Here is a 15,966-nt window from a genome sequence, read left to right as displayed (position 1 = left end):
AATTCGAAAAAATATCTGTGATTTTTAAGGATTGCAAACTCTTTTAGTTGTTTATATATTGGATTTTGCATTCATCAGAAGAGGCATTTTTCACTGAGTGTTGACTCCCAAACCATAAGTCATTTTTAACAAATATTATAGCCATTACACATCATTAATCGATCAAAACATTTACAATGATCTATGATTGTTAGGTTCACTTTTTGTAAAATAGGCAAAAAGCTAGTTGTTTGGCTCTTGTAAATATCCCACCGCACATTAACTTGAAAATTTAATTTTTTCTACTCCTTGAAATTTTTGGATCATTAGGTCATTCTCATCTTTAACATGTTTCCGACATGCATATCCACCACATTTAAAACATGTTAGGATCGACTAGAAATCTCTTTCTTATAAAATTCCACCTAGCTATTAGGGGTTGTACTAGTGGAATTTTCCAAACATGAATAACAAAACTTTGGTGTTCTTTTTTAGTGTGAGAAATAATTTTCTTCATTTGCATTTATAATAGTTTTCTAACTTTTTTTGCATAGATAAACTCTTAAATTTTCATTTTGTTGTAATCTATTTGCCTTATCTTTTTGTTTACGAGAAAATGGGAGAGTGAAAAATCAAGTTTGGACTTTTAAAAAAATTCAACTTCCTAAATGGAAATGCACAAATGCTGAGAGAGACAATTTGAAAAAATATCTGTGATTTTTAAGGATTGCAAACTCTTTTAGTTGTTTATATATTGGATTTTGCATTCATCAGAAGAGGCATTTTTCACTGAGTGTTGACTCCCAAACCATAAGTCATTTCTAACAAATATTATAGCCGTTACACATCATTAATCGATCAAAACATTTACAATGATCTATGATTGTTAGGTTCACTTTTGTAAAATAGGCAAAAAGCTAGTTGTTTGGCTCTCGTAAATATCCCACCGCACATTAACTTGAAAATTTAATTTTTTCTACTCCTTGAAATTTTTGGATCATTAGGTCATTTGCATCTTCAACATGTTTCCGGCATGCATATCCACCACATTTAAAACATGTTAGGATCGACTAGAAATCTCTTTCTTATAAAATTCCACCAAGCTATTAGGGGTTATACTAGTGGAATTTCCCAATCATGGATAACAAAACCTTGGAGTTCATTTTTAGTGTGTGAAATTTTTTTCTTCACTTACATTTATTTTAGTTTTAAAATTTTTTTGCATACATAATCTCTAAAGTTTTCATTTTGTTGTGATCTATTTGCCTTATCTTTTTATTTACGAGAAAAAAGGGAGAGTGAAAACTCAAGTTTGGATTTGAAAAAAAATTGAACATCCAAAATGGAAAAGCACAAATGCTGAGAGAGATAATTCCAAAAAGTATTTGTGATCTTTAAGGATTGTAAACTCTTTTAGTTCTTTATATGTTGGGTTTTGCATTCATCGGAAGTAGGGGGGGGGGGGGGGGGGGGGGGGGTAAGGAATTTTTTACAAAGTGTTGACTCCCAAGCCATAAGTCATTTCTAACAAAAATTATAGATGTTACACATCATTAGCAGATCAAAAAAATTTTGATTATCTATAATTGTTAATTTCAGGTTTTGTAAAATAGGCAAGAAATGGGTTGTTTGGCTCTAGTAAATATCCCAATGCACTTTGGGAATCTAATTTTTTCGGCTTCTTGAAATTATTGGATTATTAGGCCATTTTCATCTTCAACATGTTTCTGGCATGCATATCCACCACATTTAAAACATGTTAGGATCAATTAGAATCTCTTTCTCACAAAATTCCACCAAGCTATTAAAGGTTGTACGAGTGGAATTTCCCAAACATGAATAACAAAACTTTGGTGTTCATTTTCGATAATCAATGATTGTTAGGTCTGTTTTTTATAAAATTGGCAAAAAGTGGGTTGTTTGTCTCTGGTAAATATCCCACCGCACGTTAACTTGAGAATTTAATTTTTTCTACTGATTGAAATTTTTGGTTCATTAGGTCATTTCCATCTTCAACATGTTTTTGGCTTGCATATCAACCACATTTAAAACATGCTACGATCAAATAGAAATCTTTTTCTTATAAAATTCCACCAAGCTATTAGGGATTGTACTTGTGGAATTTCCCAAACATGGATAAGAAAACATTGATGTTCATTTTTAGTGCATGAAATAATATTCTTCACTAACATTTATTATAGTTTTCAATTTTTTTTGCTTACATAAACTCTCAAATTTTCATTTTGTTGTGATCTATTTGCCTTATCTTTTTATTTACGAGAAAAAAGGGAGAGTGAAAACTCAAGTTCGGATTTGAAAAAGAAATTAAACATCCAAAATTATAATGCACAAATGCTGAGAGAGATAATTCCAAAAGGTATCTGTGATTTTTAAGGATTGTAAACTCTTTTAGTTTTTTTATATATTGGGTTTTGCAATCATCGGAAGAGAGCGACTAGGGGGGAGGGGGGGGGGGGGGGGGGGGGTGAGGGCGTGGCATTTTTTCTAGGTGTTGGCTCCCAAAACAATAGTCATTTCTAAAAAATAATATAGCCGTTACACACCATTAATCGATCAAAATATTTACCATGATCTATGATTGTTAGGTCCGCTTTTTGTAAAATAGGCAAAAAGTGGGTTCTTTGTCTCTTGTAAAATCCCACCGCAAGTTAACTTGAGAATTTAATTTTTTCTACTACTTGAAAATTTTGGTTCATTAGATCATTTTAATCTTCACCATGTTTCAGACATGCCTATCCACCTCAATTAAAACATGTTAGGATCAATTAGAAATATCTTTCTTATAAAATTCCACCAAGATATTAGGGGTTGTACTAGTGGAATTTCCAGAATGTGGATAACAAAACTTTGATGTTCATTTTTAGTGAGTGAAATAATTTTCTTCACTTACATTTATAATAGTTTTCATTTTTTTGCATACATCAACACTAAAATTTTCATTTTGTTGTGAGCTATTTGCCTTTTTTTTTTACGAGAAAAATGGGAGAGTGAAAACACAAGTTTCGAAATGAAAAAAATACAACATCCATAATGGAAATGCACAAATGCTGAGAGAGATAATTCCAAAAAGTATTTCTGATTTTTAAGGATTGTAAACTCTTTTAGTTTTTTATATATTGGGTTTTGCAATCATCGGAAGAAGTGGGGTGAGACATTTTTAACTGAGTGTTGACTCCCAAACCATAGGCCATTTCTAACAAAAATAATAGATGTTACACATCATTAATCGATCAGAACATTTACGATGATCTATTCTTGTTAGGTCCACTCTTTGTAAAAAAGGCAAAAAGTGGGTTGTTTTGCTCAGGTTAATATCCCACCGCACGTTAACTTGAAAATTTAATTTTTTCTATTGCTTGAAATTTTTGGATCATTTGGTCATTTGCATCTTCAACAAGTTTCAGGCATGCATATCCACTACATTTAAAACCTGTTAAGATCAATTAGAAATTTTTTTTTCAGAAAATTCCACCAAGCTATTCGGGGTTGTACTAGTGGAATTTCACAAACATGGATAACAAAACTTTGGTGTTCAATTTTAGTGCGTAAAATAACTTTCTTCTCTTACATTTATTAAAGTTTTCAATTTTTTGCGTACATAAACTCTAAAATTTTCATTTTGTTGTGATCTATTTGCATTATCTTTTTGTTTACGAGAATAATGGGAGAGTGAAAACTCAAGTTTGGATTTGAAAAAAAATTGAACATCCAAAATGAAATGTACAAATGTTGAGAGAGATAATTCATAAAAGTGTGTAGTTTTTTATATATTGGGTTTTGCAATCATCGGAAGAGGGGGGGGGGGGGGGGGGAGGTTTTTTTAACTGAGTATTGACTCCCAAACCATAAGTCATTTCTATCAAAAATTATAGCCGTTACACATCATTAATCAATCAAAACATTTACGATCATCAATGATTGTTTGGTCCGCGTTTTCTAAAATAGGCAAAAAGTGGTTTGTTTGGCTCTGGTAAATATCCCACCACACGTTAACTTGAGAATTTAATTTTTTCTACTCCTTGAAATTTTTGGATCATTTGGTCATTTGTATCTTGAACATGTTTCAGGCATGCATATCCACCACATTTAAAACCTGTTAAGATCAATTAGAAATATCTTTCTTATAAAATTCCACCAAGCTATTAGGGGTTGTACTAGTGAAATTTCACAAACATGGATAACAAAACTTTGGTGTTCATTTTTAGTGTGTAAAATAACTTTCTTCTCATAAATTTATTAAAGTTTTCAATGTTTTGCTTACATAAACTCTAAAATTTTCATTTTGTTGTGATCTATTTGCATTGTCTTTTTGTTTACGAGAAAAATGGGAGAATGAAAACTCAAGTTTGGATTTGAAAAAAATTGAACATCCAAAATGGGAATACGCAAATGTTGAGAGAGATAATTCCTAAAAGTATCTGTGATTTCTAAGGATTGTAAACTCTTTTAGTTTTTTTATAAATAGGGTTTTGCAATCATCGGTAGAGGGAGGTGAGGCATGTTTAACTGATTGTTGACTCCGAAACCATAAGTCATTTCTAACAAAAATTATAGCCGTCACACATCATTAATCGTTGAAATCATTTACGATGATCAATGATTGTTTGGTTCGCATTTAGTAAAATAGGCAAAAAGTGTGTTGTTTGGCTCTGGTAAATATCCTACCGCACGTTAACTAGAGAATTTTAATTTTTCTACTCCTTGAAATTTTTGGATCATTACATAGTTTGCATCTTCAACATATTTCAGGCATGCATATCCACCACATTTAAAATTCACGTAAACTCTAAAATTTTCTTTTTGTTGTGGGCTATTTGCCTTTTCTTTCTGTTTACGAGAAAAATGGAAGAGTGAAAACACAAGTTTAGATTTGAAAAAAAGTTGAACATCCAAAATGGAAATGCACAAATGCTGAGAGAGATAATCCCAAAAAGTATATGTGATTTTTAAGGATTGTAAACTCTTTAAGTTTTTTATAAATTGGGTTTTGCAACCATCGGAAGAGGTGGGGTGAGGCATTTTTAACTAAGGGTTGACTCCCAAACCATAAGTCATTCCTATCAAAAAATAAAACCATTACCCATCATTAATCGATCAAAAAATTTAAGATGATCTATGATTGTTAGGTCCGCTTTTAGTAAAATAGGCAAAAAGTGGGTTGTTATGCTTAGGTTAAAATCCCACAGCACGTTAACTTGAGAATTTAATTTTTTCTACTCAAAATTTTTGGATCATTAGGTCATTTGCATCTTCAACATGTTTCAGTCATGCATATCCACCACATTTAAACACGTGTTAGGATCAATTAGAAATCTCTTTCTTATAAAATTCCACCAATATATTAGGGGTTGTACTAGTGGAATTTCCCAAACATGGATAACAAAATTTTGGTGTTCATTTTTATTGCGTGAAATAATTTACTCACATACATTTATTATAATTTTGACTTTTTTGCATACATAAATTCTAAAATTTTCATTTTGTTGTGATCTATTTGCCTTATCTTTTTGTTTATGAGAAAAATTGGAAATTTAAAACTTAAGTTTGGATTTGAAAAAAAATTGAACATCCAAAATGGAAATGCACAAATGCTAAGAGAGACACTTTTAAGGATCTATGATTTTTAAGGATTGTAAACACTTCTAGTTTTTTATTTATTGGGCTTTGAAATCATAGAAAGAAGGGGGCACAACATTTTTAACTGAGTGTTGACTCCTAAACCATAAGGCATTTCCAACAAAAATTATAGCCGTTACACATCATTAATCGATCAAAAAATTTACGACGATGTATGATTGTTAGGTCCGCTTTAAGTAAAATAGGAAAACAATTGGTTATTTGGCACTAGTAAATATCCCATCGCACGTTAACTTTAGAATTTAATTTTTTCCACTCCTCAAAATTTTTTGAACATTAGGTCATTTACATCTTCAACTCGTTTCAGGCATGCATATCCACCACATTTAAAATATGTTAGGATAAATTAGAAATTTCTTTCTTACAAAATTCCACCTAGCTATTGGGGTTTGTACTAATGGAATTTTCAAAACATGGATAACAAAACTTTGGTGTTCATTTTTAGTGTGTGAAATAATTTTCTTCACTTAGATTTATTTTAGTTTTCAATTTTTTGCATACATAAAAACTAAATTTTACATTTTGTATTGATCTAAATGCCTTATCTTTTCGTTTAAGAGAAAAATGGGAGAGTGAAAACTCAAGTTTGGATTTTAAAAAATAAATTCAACATCCAATATGGAAATGCCCAAATGCTGAGAGAGATAGTTCCCAAAAGTATCTATGATTTTTAAGGATGGTAAACGCTTTTATATTTTTATATATTGTGTTGTGCAATCATCGGAAGAGCGGGAGCGAGGCATTTTTAACTGAGTGTTGTCTCCCAAACCATAAGTGATTTCTAAAAAAAATTATCGCCATTACACATCTTTAATTGATCAAAACACTTACGATGATCTATGATAGTTAGGTCTGCTTTTTGTAAAAAAGGCAAAAAGTGGGTTGTTTTGCTCTGGTAAATATCCCACCGCTTGTTAGCTTGATAATTTAATTTTTTCTATTCAAAATTTTTGGATCATTAGGTGATTTGCATCTTCAACATATTTCAGGCATGCATATCCACCACATTTAGAACATGTTAGGATCAATTAGCAACCTCTTTCTTACAAAATTCCACCAAGCTATTAGGGGTTGTACCAATGGAATTTCCCAAACATGGATAACAAAACTTTGGTGTTCATTTTTAGTGCGTGAAATAATTTTCTTCACTTACATTTATTTTAGTTTTCAATTTTTTGCATTCATGAACTCTAAAATTTTCATTTTTTTGTGATTTTTTTGCCTTATCTTTTTGTTTACAAGAAAAATGGGAGAGTGAAAACTCAAGTTTGGATTTGAAAAAAAATTGAACATCTTAAATGGAAATACACAAATGCTGAGAGAGATAATTCCAAAAAGTATCTGTGATTTTTAAGGATTTTAAACTCTTTTATTTTTTTATATATTGGGTTTTGCAATCATCGAAAGAGGGGAGTGAGGTATTTTTAAGTATTTTTTAACTCCCAAGCCATAAGTCATTTCTGAAAAATATTTTAGCCATTACCCATCATTAATCAATCAAAATATTTACTATGATCTATGATTGTTACGCCCGCTTTTTGTAAAATTGGCAAAAAGTGAGTTGGTTGACTTTGGTAAATATCCCACCGCACGTTAACATGACAATTTAATTTTTTCTTCTCCTTGAAATTTTGGATCAATAGGTCATTTGCATCTTCAACAAAAGGCTTGCATATCCACCACATATAAAACATGTCAGGATCAATTAGAAATCTCTTTCTAATAAAATTCCACCAAACTATTCGGGGTTGTACAACTAGAATTGCCCAAACATGGATAACAAAACTTTGGTGTTCATTTTTAGTGAGTGAAATTATTTTCTTCACCTACATTTATTATAGTTTTCAATTTTTTACGTACATAAACTCTAAAATTTTGTTTTGTTGAGATCTATTTGCCTTATTTTTTTGTTTACTAGAAAAATGGGAGAGTGAAAACTCAAGTTTGGATTTGAAAAAAAATTGAACATCCAAAATGGAAATGTACAAATGCTGAGAGAGATAATTCAAAAAAGTATCAGTGATTTTTAAGGAAAGTAAACACTTTAAGTTTTTTATATATTACGTTTTGCAATCATCGGAGGAGGGGGGCGAGGCATTTTTAACTGAGTGTTGACTGCCAAACCATAAGTCATTTCTAACAAAAATTATAGCCGTTACACATCAATAATCGATCAAAATATTTACAGTGATCAATGATTGTTAGGTCTGCCTTTTGTAAAATAGGCAAAAAGTGGGTTGTTTGGCTCATGTAAATATCCCACAACACGTTAACTTGAGAATTTAATTTTTTCTACTCCTTGAAAATTTTGGATCATTAGGTCATTTGCATTTTCAACATGTTTCTGGCAAGCATATCCACCACAATTACAACATATTAGGATTAATTAGAAATCATTTTTTTATAAAATTCCTCCAAGCTATGTGGGGGTTGTACTAGTGGAATTTCCCAAACAAGGATAACAAAACTTTGGTGTTCATTTTTAGTGAGTGCAATAAATTTCTTCACGTAAATTTATTATAGTTTTAAATTCTTTGAATACATAAACTTTAAATTTTTCATTTTGTTGTGATTTGTTTGCCTTATCTTTTTGTTTACGGGAAAAATGGGAGAAAGAAAACTCTAGTTTGGATTCGAAAAAAAATTGAACATCCAAAATGGAAATGCGTAAATGTTAAGAGAGATTATTCCAAAAAGTATCAGTGATTTTTAAGGATTGAAAACTCTTTTAGTTTTTTATATATTGGGTTTTGCAATCAACAGAAGAGGGGGGCGAGGCATTTTTAATTGATTGTTGACTCCCAAACCATAAGTCATTTCTAAAAAAAATTATTGCCATCACACATCATTAATCGATCAAAACATTTATGATGATCAATGATTGTTTGGTCTGCATTTTTTAAAATAGGCAAAAAGTGTGTTGTTTGGCTCTGGTAAATATCCCACCAGACGTTAACATGAGAATTTTAATTTTTCTACTTCTTGAAATTTCTGGATCATTAGATAATTTGCATCTTCAACATGTTTCAAACATGCATATCCACCACATTTAAACTCACGTGAACTCTAAAATTTTCATTTTGTTGTGAGCTATTTGCCTTTTCTTTTTGTTTACGAGAAAATAGGGAGAGTGAAAACACAAGTTTGGATTAAAAAAAAAATTTAACATCCAAAATAGAAATGCAGAAATGCTGAGAGAGATAATTCAAAAAAGTATCTTGGATTTTTAAAGATTATAAACTCTTTAAGTTTTTTATATATTGTTTTTTCCAATCATCAGAAGAGGGGGAGCGTGGCATTTTTAACTGAGTGTTGACTCCCAAACCATATGTCATTTCCAACAAAAATTATAGCCATTACACATCATTAATTGAACAAAACATTTACGGTAATGTATGATTGTTAGGTCCACTTTAAGTAATATAGGCAAAAAAGTGGTTGTTTGGCACTGGTAAATATCCCATCGCACGCTAACTTGAGAATTTAATTTTTTCTACCCCTTGAAACGTTTGGATCATTAGGTCATTTACATCTTAACCTCGTTTCAGGCATGCATATCCATGACATTTAAAACTTGTTAGGATCAATTAGAAATCTCTTTCTGACAAAATTCCACCAAGCTATTAGGGATTGTACTTGTGGAATTTCCCAAACATAGATAACAAAACATTGGTGTTCATTTTTTGTGCGTGAAATAATTTTTCTTCTCTTACAGTTTTTCATTTTTTGCATACATAAACTCTAAAATTTTCATTTTGTTTTGATCAATTTGACTTAACTTTTTGTTAACAAGAAAAATGGGAGAGTGAAAACTCAAGTTTGGATTTTAAAAAATATTGAACAACCAAAAAAGAAATGCACAAATGCAGAGAGAGATGATTCCAACAAGTATCTGTGATTTTTAGGGATTGTAAACTATTTTAGTTTTTTAAATATTGGGTTTTGCCGTCTTCGAAAGAGAGAGGTGAGGCATTTTTAACTAAGCGTTGACTTCCAAATCATATGTCATTTCTAACAAAAATTATAGCCATTACACATCATTAATCGATAAAAAGATTACAATGGTCTATGATTGTTAGGTCCGGTTTTTGTAAAATAGGCAAAAAGAGGGTTGTTTGGCTATGGTAAATATTCCACCGCATGTAAACTTGAGAATTTAATTTTTTCTAGTCAAAATTTTTTGATCATTAGGTGATTTGCATCTTCAACATGTTTCAGGCATGCATATCCACCATATTTAGATCATGTTAGGATCAATTAGCAATCTCTTTCTTACAAAATTCCACCAAGGTATTAGGGGTTGTACCAGTGGAATTTCCCAAACATGGATAACAAAACTTTGGTGTTCATTTTTAGTGCGTGAAATAATTTTTTTCAGTTATATTTATTATAGTTTTCAATTTTTTGCATACATAAACTCAAAAATTTTCATTTTGTTGTGATCTATTTGCCATATCTTTTTGTTTCCGAGAAAAATTGGAGAGTGAAAACTCATGTTTGGATTTGAAAATAATTGAACATCGAAAATGGAAACGCACAAATGCTGAGAGACATAATTCCAAAAAGTATCTGTGATTTTTTAGGACTATAAGCTTTTTTAGTTTTTTATATCTTGGGTTTTGCAATCATCGAAAGAGGGGGGTGAGGCATTTTTAACTATGATTTGACTCCCAAACCAAAAGTCATTTCTGAAAAATATTTTAGCCGTTACCCATCATTAATCGATCAAAATATTTACGATGATCTATGATTGTTACATCTGCTTTTTGTAAAATTGGCTAAAAGATAGTTGGTTGAATCTGGTAAATATCCCACCGCACGTTAACTTGAGAATTTAATTTTTCTTCTCCTTGAAATTTTGGATCATTAGGTCATTTGCATCTTCAACATGTTTTAGGCTTACATATCCACCTTATATGAAACATGTTAGGAAAAATTAGAAATCTCTTTCTTATAAAATTCCACCAAACTATTAGGGGTTGTACCATTGGAATTTCCCAAACGAGGATATCAAAACTTTGGTGTTCATTTTTAGTGCGTGAAATAATTTTCTTCACTTAGGTTTATTATAGTTTTCAATTTTTTATGTATATAAACTCTAAAATTTTCTTTTCGTTGTGTTCTATTTGCCTTATCTTTTTGTTTACAAGAAAAATGGGAGAGTGAAAACCCAAGTTTGGTTTTGAAAAAAAATTGACCAACCAAAATGGAAATGCACAAATGCTGAGAGTGATAATTCAAAAAAGTATATGTGATTTTTAAAGAAATTAAACTCATTTAGTTTTTTATAAATTGGGGTTTTCAATCATCAGAAGAGGGGGGCGAGGCATTTTTAACTGATTGTTAACTCCCAAACCATAAGTCATTTCTAACAAAAATTATACCCGTTACACATCATTAATCAATAAAAAAATTTACGATGATCTATGATTGTTAGGTCCGCCTTTTGTAAAATTGGCAAAAATTGGGTTGTTTGGCTCAGGTAAATATCCAACAACACGTTAACTTGAGAATTTAATTTTTTTTACTACTTGAAATTTTTGGATCATTAGGTCATTTGCATCTTCAACATGTTTGAGGCATGCATATCCACCACATTTAAAACATGTTAGGATCAATTAGAATTCTCTTTCTCATAAAATTCCACCAAACTATTAGGGGTTGTACCAGTGGATTTTCCAAAACATGGATAACAAAACTTTGGTGTTCATTTTTATTGCATGAAATAATTTTCTCACTTACATTTATTATATTTTTCAATTTTTTGCATTCATAAATTCTTAAATTTTCATTTTGTTGTGATCTATTTGCCTTATCTTTTTGTTAACGAGAAAAATGGGAGAGTGAAAACTCATGCTTGGATTTGAAAAAATATTGAACATCCAAAATAGAAATGCACAAATGCAGAGAGAGATGATTCGAAAAAGTATCTGTGATTTTAAAGGATTGTAAACTCTTTTAGTTTTTTATATATTGGGTTTTGCAATCATCGGAAGAGGGAGGTGAGGCATTTTTAACTGAGTGTTCACTCCCAAATCAAAAGTCATTTGTAACAAAAATTATAGCCGTTACACACGATTAATCGATAAAAATGTTTATGATGGTCTATGATTGTTAGGCCCGCTTTTTGTAAAATAGGCAAAAAGTGGGTTGTTTGGCTCTGGTAATTATCCCACCACCCATAAACTTGAGAAGTTAATTTTTTCTACTCGAAATTTTTGGATCATTAGGTGTTTTGCATCTTCAACATGTTTCAGGCATGCTTATCCACCACATTTAGAGCATGTTAGGATCAATTAACAATCTCTTTCTTACAAAATTCCACCAAGCTATTAGGGGTTGCACCAGTGGAATTTCCCAAACATGGATAACAAAACTTTGGTGTTCATTTTTAGTGCTTGAAATAATTTTCCTCACTTACATTTATTATTGTTTTCAATTTTTTGCATACATAAACTCTAAAATTTTCATTTTGTTGTGATCTATTTGCCTCATTTTTTTGTTTACGAGAAAAATTGGAGAGCGAAAACTTAAGTTTGGATTTGAAAAAAAATTTAACATCAAAAATTGAAATGCACAAATGCTGAGAGAGATAATTCCAAAAAATATCTGTGATTTTTAAGGATTGTAAACTCTTTTGTTTTTTTATATATTGGGTTTTGCAATCATCGAAAGATGGGGGTGAGGCATTTTTAACTAGGTTTTGACTCCCAAACCATAAGTCATTTCTGAAAAATATTTTAGCCGTTACCCATCATTAATCAATCAAAACATTTACTATGATCTATGATTGTTACGTCCATTTTTCATAAAATTGGCAAAAAGTGAGTTGGTTGATTCTGGTAAATATCCCACCGCATGTTAACTTGAGATTTTAATTTTTTCTTTTCCATGAAATTTTGGATCATTAGGTCATTTGCGTCTTCAACATGTTTTAGGCTAGCATATCCACCACATATAAAACATGTTAGGATCAATTAAAAATCTCTTTATTAAAAAATTACACCAAACTATTAGGGGATGTACTAGTGGAATTTCCCAAACATAGATAACAAAAGTTTGGTGTTCATTTTTGTGCGTGAAATAATTTTCTTCACTTACATTTATTATAGTTTTGAATTTTTTGCATACATAAACTCTTAAATTTTCATTTTATTCTAATCTATTTGCCTTATCTTTTTGTTTACAAGAAAAATGGGAGAGGGAAAACTCAAGTTTGGATTTGAAAAAAAAATTGAACATCCAAAATAGAAATGCGCAAATGCTGAAAGGGATAATTCAAAAAAGTATCACTGAAATTTAAAGATTGTAAACTCATTTAGTTTTTTGTATATTGGGTTTTGCAATCATCGAAAGAGGGGGGCGAGGCATTTTTAACTGATTGTTGACACCCAAACCATAAATCATTTCTAACAAAAATAATAGCTGTCACACATCATAAATCGATCAAAAACTTTACGATGATCGATGATCGTTTGGTCGCATTTTTTAAAATAGGCTAAAAGTGTGTTGTTTGGCTCTGGTAAATATCCCACCGGACGTTAACTTGAGAATTTTAATTTTTCTACTTTTTGAAATTTTTGGATCATTTGATAATTTGCATCTTCAACATGTTTTAGGCATGCATATCAACCATATTTAAAACTCACGTAAACTCGAAAATTTTCATTTTGTTCTAAGATATTTGCCTTTTCTTTTTGTTTACGAGAAAAATGGGAGAGTGAAAACAAAAGTTTGGATTTGAAAAAAATTTGAACATCCAAAATGGTAATGCACAAACGCTAAGAGAGATAATTCCAAAAAAGTATCTGTGATTTTTAACGATTGTAAACTCTTTTTGTTTTTTATATATTGGGTTTTGCAATCATCGGAAGAGGGAGGTGAGGCATTTTTAACTGAGTGTTCACTCCCAAATCAAAAGTCATTTGTAACAAAAATTATAGCCGTTACACTTCATTAATCGAAAAAAACATTTATGATGGTCTATGATTGTAAGGCCCGCTTTTTGTAAAATAGGCAAAAAGTGAGTTGTTTGGCTCTTATAAATATCCCACCGCTCATAAACTTGAGAAGTTAATTTTTTCAACTCGAAATTTTTGGATCATTAGGTGTTTTGCATCTTCAACATACTTCAGGCATGCATATCCCCCACATTTAGAACATGTTAGGATCAATTAGCAATCTCTTTCTCACAAAATTCCACCAAGCTATTAGGGGTTGCACCAGTGGAATTTCCCAAACATGGATAACAAAACTTTGGTGTTCATTTTTAGTGCTTGAAATAATTTTCCTCACTTACATTTATTATTGTTTTCAATTTTTTGCATACATAAACTCTAAAATTTTCTTTTCGTTGTGGTCTATTTGCCTTAATTTTTTGTTTATGAGAAAAATTGGAGAGTGACAACTCAAGTTTGGATTTGAAAAAAAATTTAACATCGAAAATGGAAATGCACAAATACTGAGAGAGATAATTCCAAAAAGTATCTGTGATTTTTAAGGATTGTAAACTCTTTTATTTTTTTATATATTGGTTTTGCAATCATCGAAAGAGGGGGGTGAGGCATTTTTAACTATGTTTTGACTCCCAATCCATAAGTCATTTCTGAAAAATATTTTAGCCGTTACCCATCATTAATCGATCAAAACATTTACTATGATCTATGATTGTTACGTCTGCTTTTTGTAAAATTGGCAAAAACTGAGTTGTCTGATTCTGGTAAATATCCCACCGCATGTTCACTTGAGAATTTAATTTTTTCTTCTCCATGAAATTTTGGATCATTAGGTCATTTGTGTCTTCAACATGTTTTAGGCTAGCATATCCACCACATATAAAACATATTAGGATCAATTAAAAATCTCTTTATTAACAAATTCCACCAAACTATTAGGGGTTGTACTAGTGGAATTTCCCAAACATAGATAACAAAACTTTGGTGTTCATTTTTTGTGCGTGAAATAATTTTCTTCACTTATATTTATTATAGTTTTGAATTTTTTGCATACATAAACTCTTAAATTTTCATTTTTTTGTGATCTATTTGCCTTATCTTTTTGTTTACAAGAAAAATGGGAGAGGGAAAACTCAAGTTTGGATTTGAAAAAAAATTGAACATCCAAAATGGAAATGCGCAAATGCTGAAAGGGATAATTCAAAAAAGTAACAGTGATTTTTAAGGATTGTAAACTCTTTTAGTATTTTCTTTATTGGGTTTTGCAATCATCGAAAGAAGGGGGCGAGGCATTTTTAACAGATTGTTGACTCCCAAACCTTAAGTCATTTCTAACAAAAGTTATAGCCGTCACACATCATTAATCGATCAAAAAATTTACGATGATCGATGATTGTTTGGTCTGCATTTTTTAAAATAGGCTAAAAGTGTGTTGTTTGGCTTTGGAAAATATCCCACCGGACGTTAACTAGAGAATTTTAATTTTTCTACTTCTTGAAATTTTTGGATCATTAGATAATTTGCATCTTCAACATGTTTCAGGCATGCATATCAACCATATTTAAAACTCACATAAACTCTAAAATTTTCATTTTGTTCTGACATATTTGCCATTTCTTTTTGTTTACGAGAAAAATGGGAGAGTGAAAACACAAGTTTGGATTTGAAAAAAATTTGTACATCCAAAATGGAAATGCACAAATGCTAAGAGAGATAATTCCAAAAAGTATCTATAATTTTTAAGGATTATAAACTCTTTTAGTTTATTGGGTTTTGCAATATTAGGAAGAAGGGGGCGCTACATTTTTAACTGAGTGTTGACTCCCAAACTATATTTCATTTCCAACAAAAATTATAGCCATTACACATCATTAATCGAGCAAAACATTTATGGTGATGTATGATTGTTAGGTCCACTTTAAGTAAAATAGGCAAAAAATGGGTTGTTTGGCACTGGTAAATATCCCATCGCACGCTAACTTGAGAATTTAATTTTTTTCTACTCCTCGATGTTTTTGGATCATTAGGTCATTTACATCTTCAACCCATTTCTGGCATGCATATCCACGACATTTAAAACATGTTAGAATCAATTAGAAATGTCTTCCTGACAAAATTCCACCAAGCTACTAGGGGTTGTACTTGTGGAATTTCCCAAACATAGATAAAAAAACATTGGTGTTCATTTTTTGTGCGTGAAATAATTTTTCTTCTCTTACATTTATTACAGTTTTCCATTTTTTGCATACATAAACTCTAAAATTTTCATTTTTTTGTGATCTATTTGACTTAATTTTTTGTTAACGAGAAAAATGGGAGAGTGAAAACTCAAGTTTGGATATGAAAAAATATTGAAGAGCCAAAAAATAAATGC

Source organism: Aristolochia californica, unplaced genomic scaffold (assembly GCF_029961685.1).
Source record: "Aristolochia californica isolate CCGP_79_NKW_82.1479 unplaced genomic scaffold, dmAriCali1.0.hap1 SCAF_6, whole genome shotgun sequence".
NCBI lineage: Eukaryota > Viridiplantae > Streptophyta > Magnoliopsida > Piperales > Aristolochiaceae > Aristolochia > Aristolochia californica.
Note: the sequence above shows the minus strand (reverse complement) of the source record.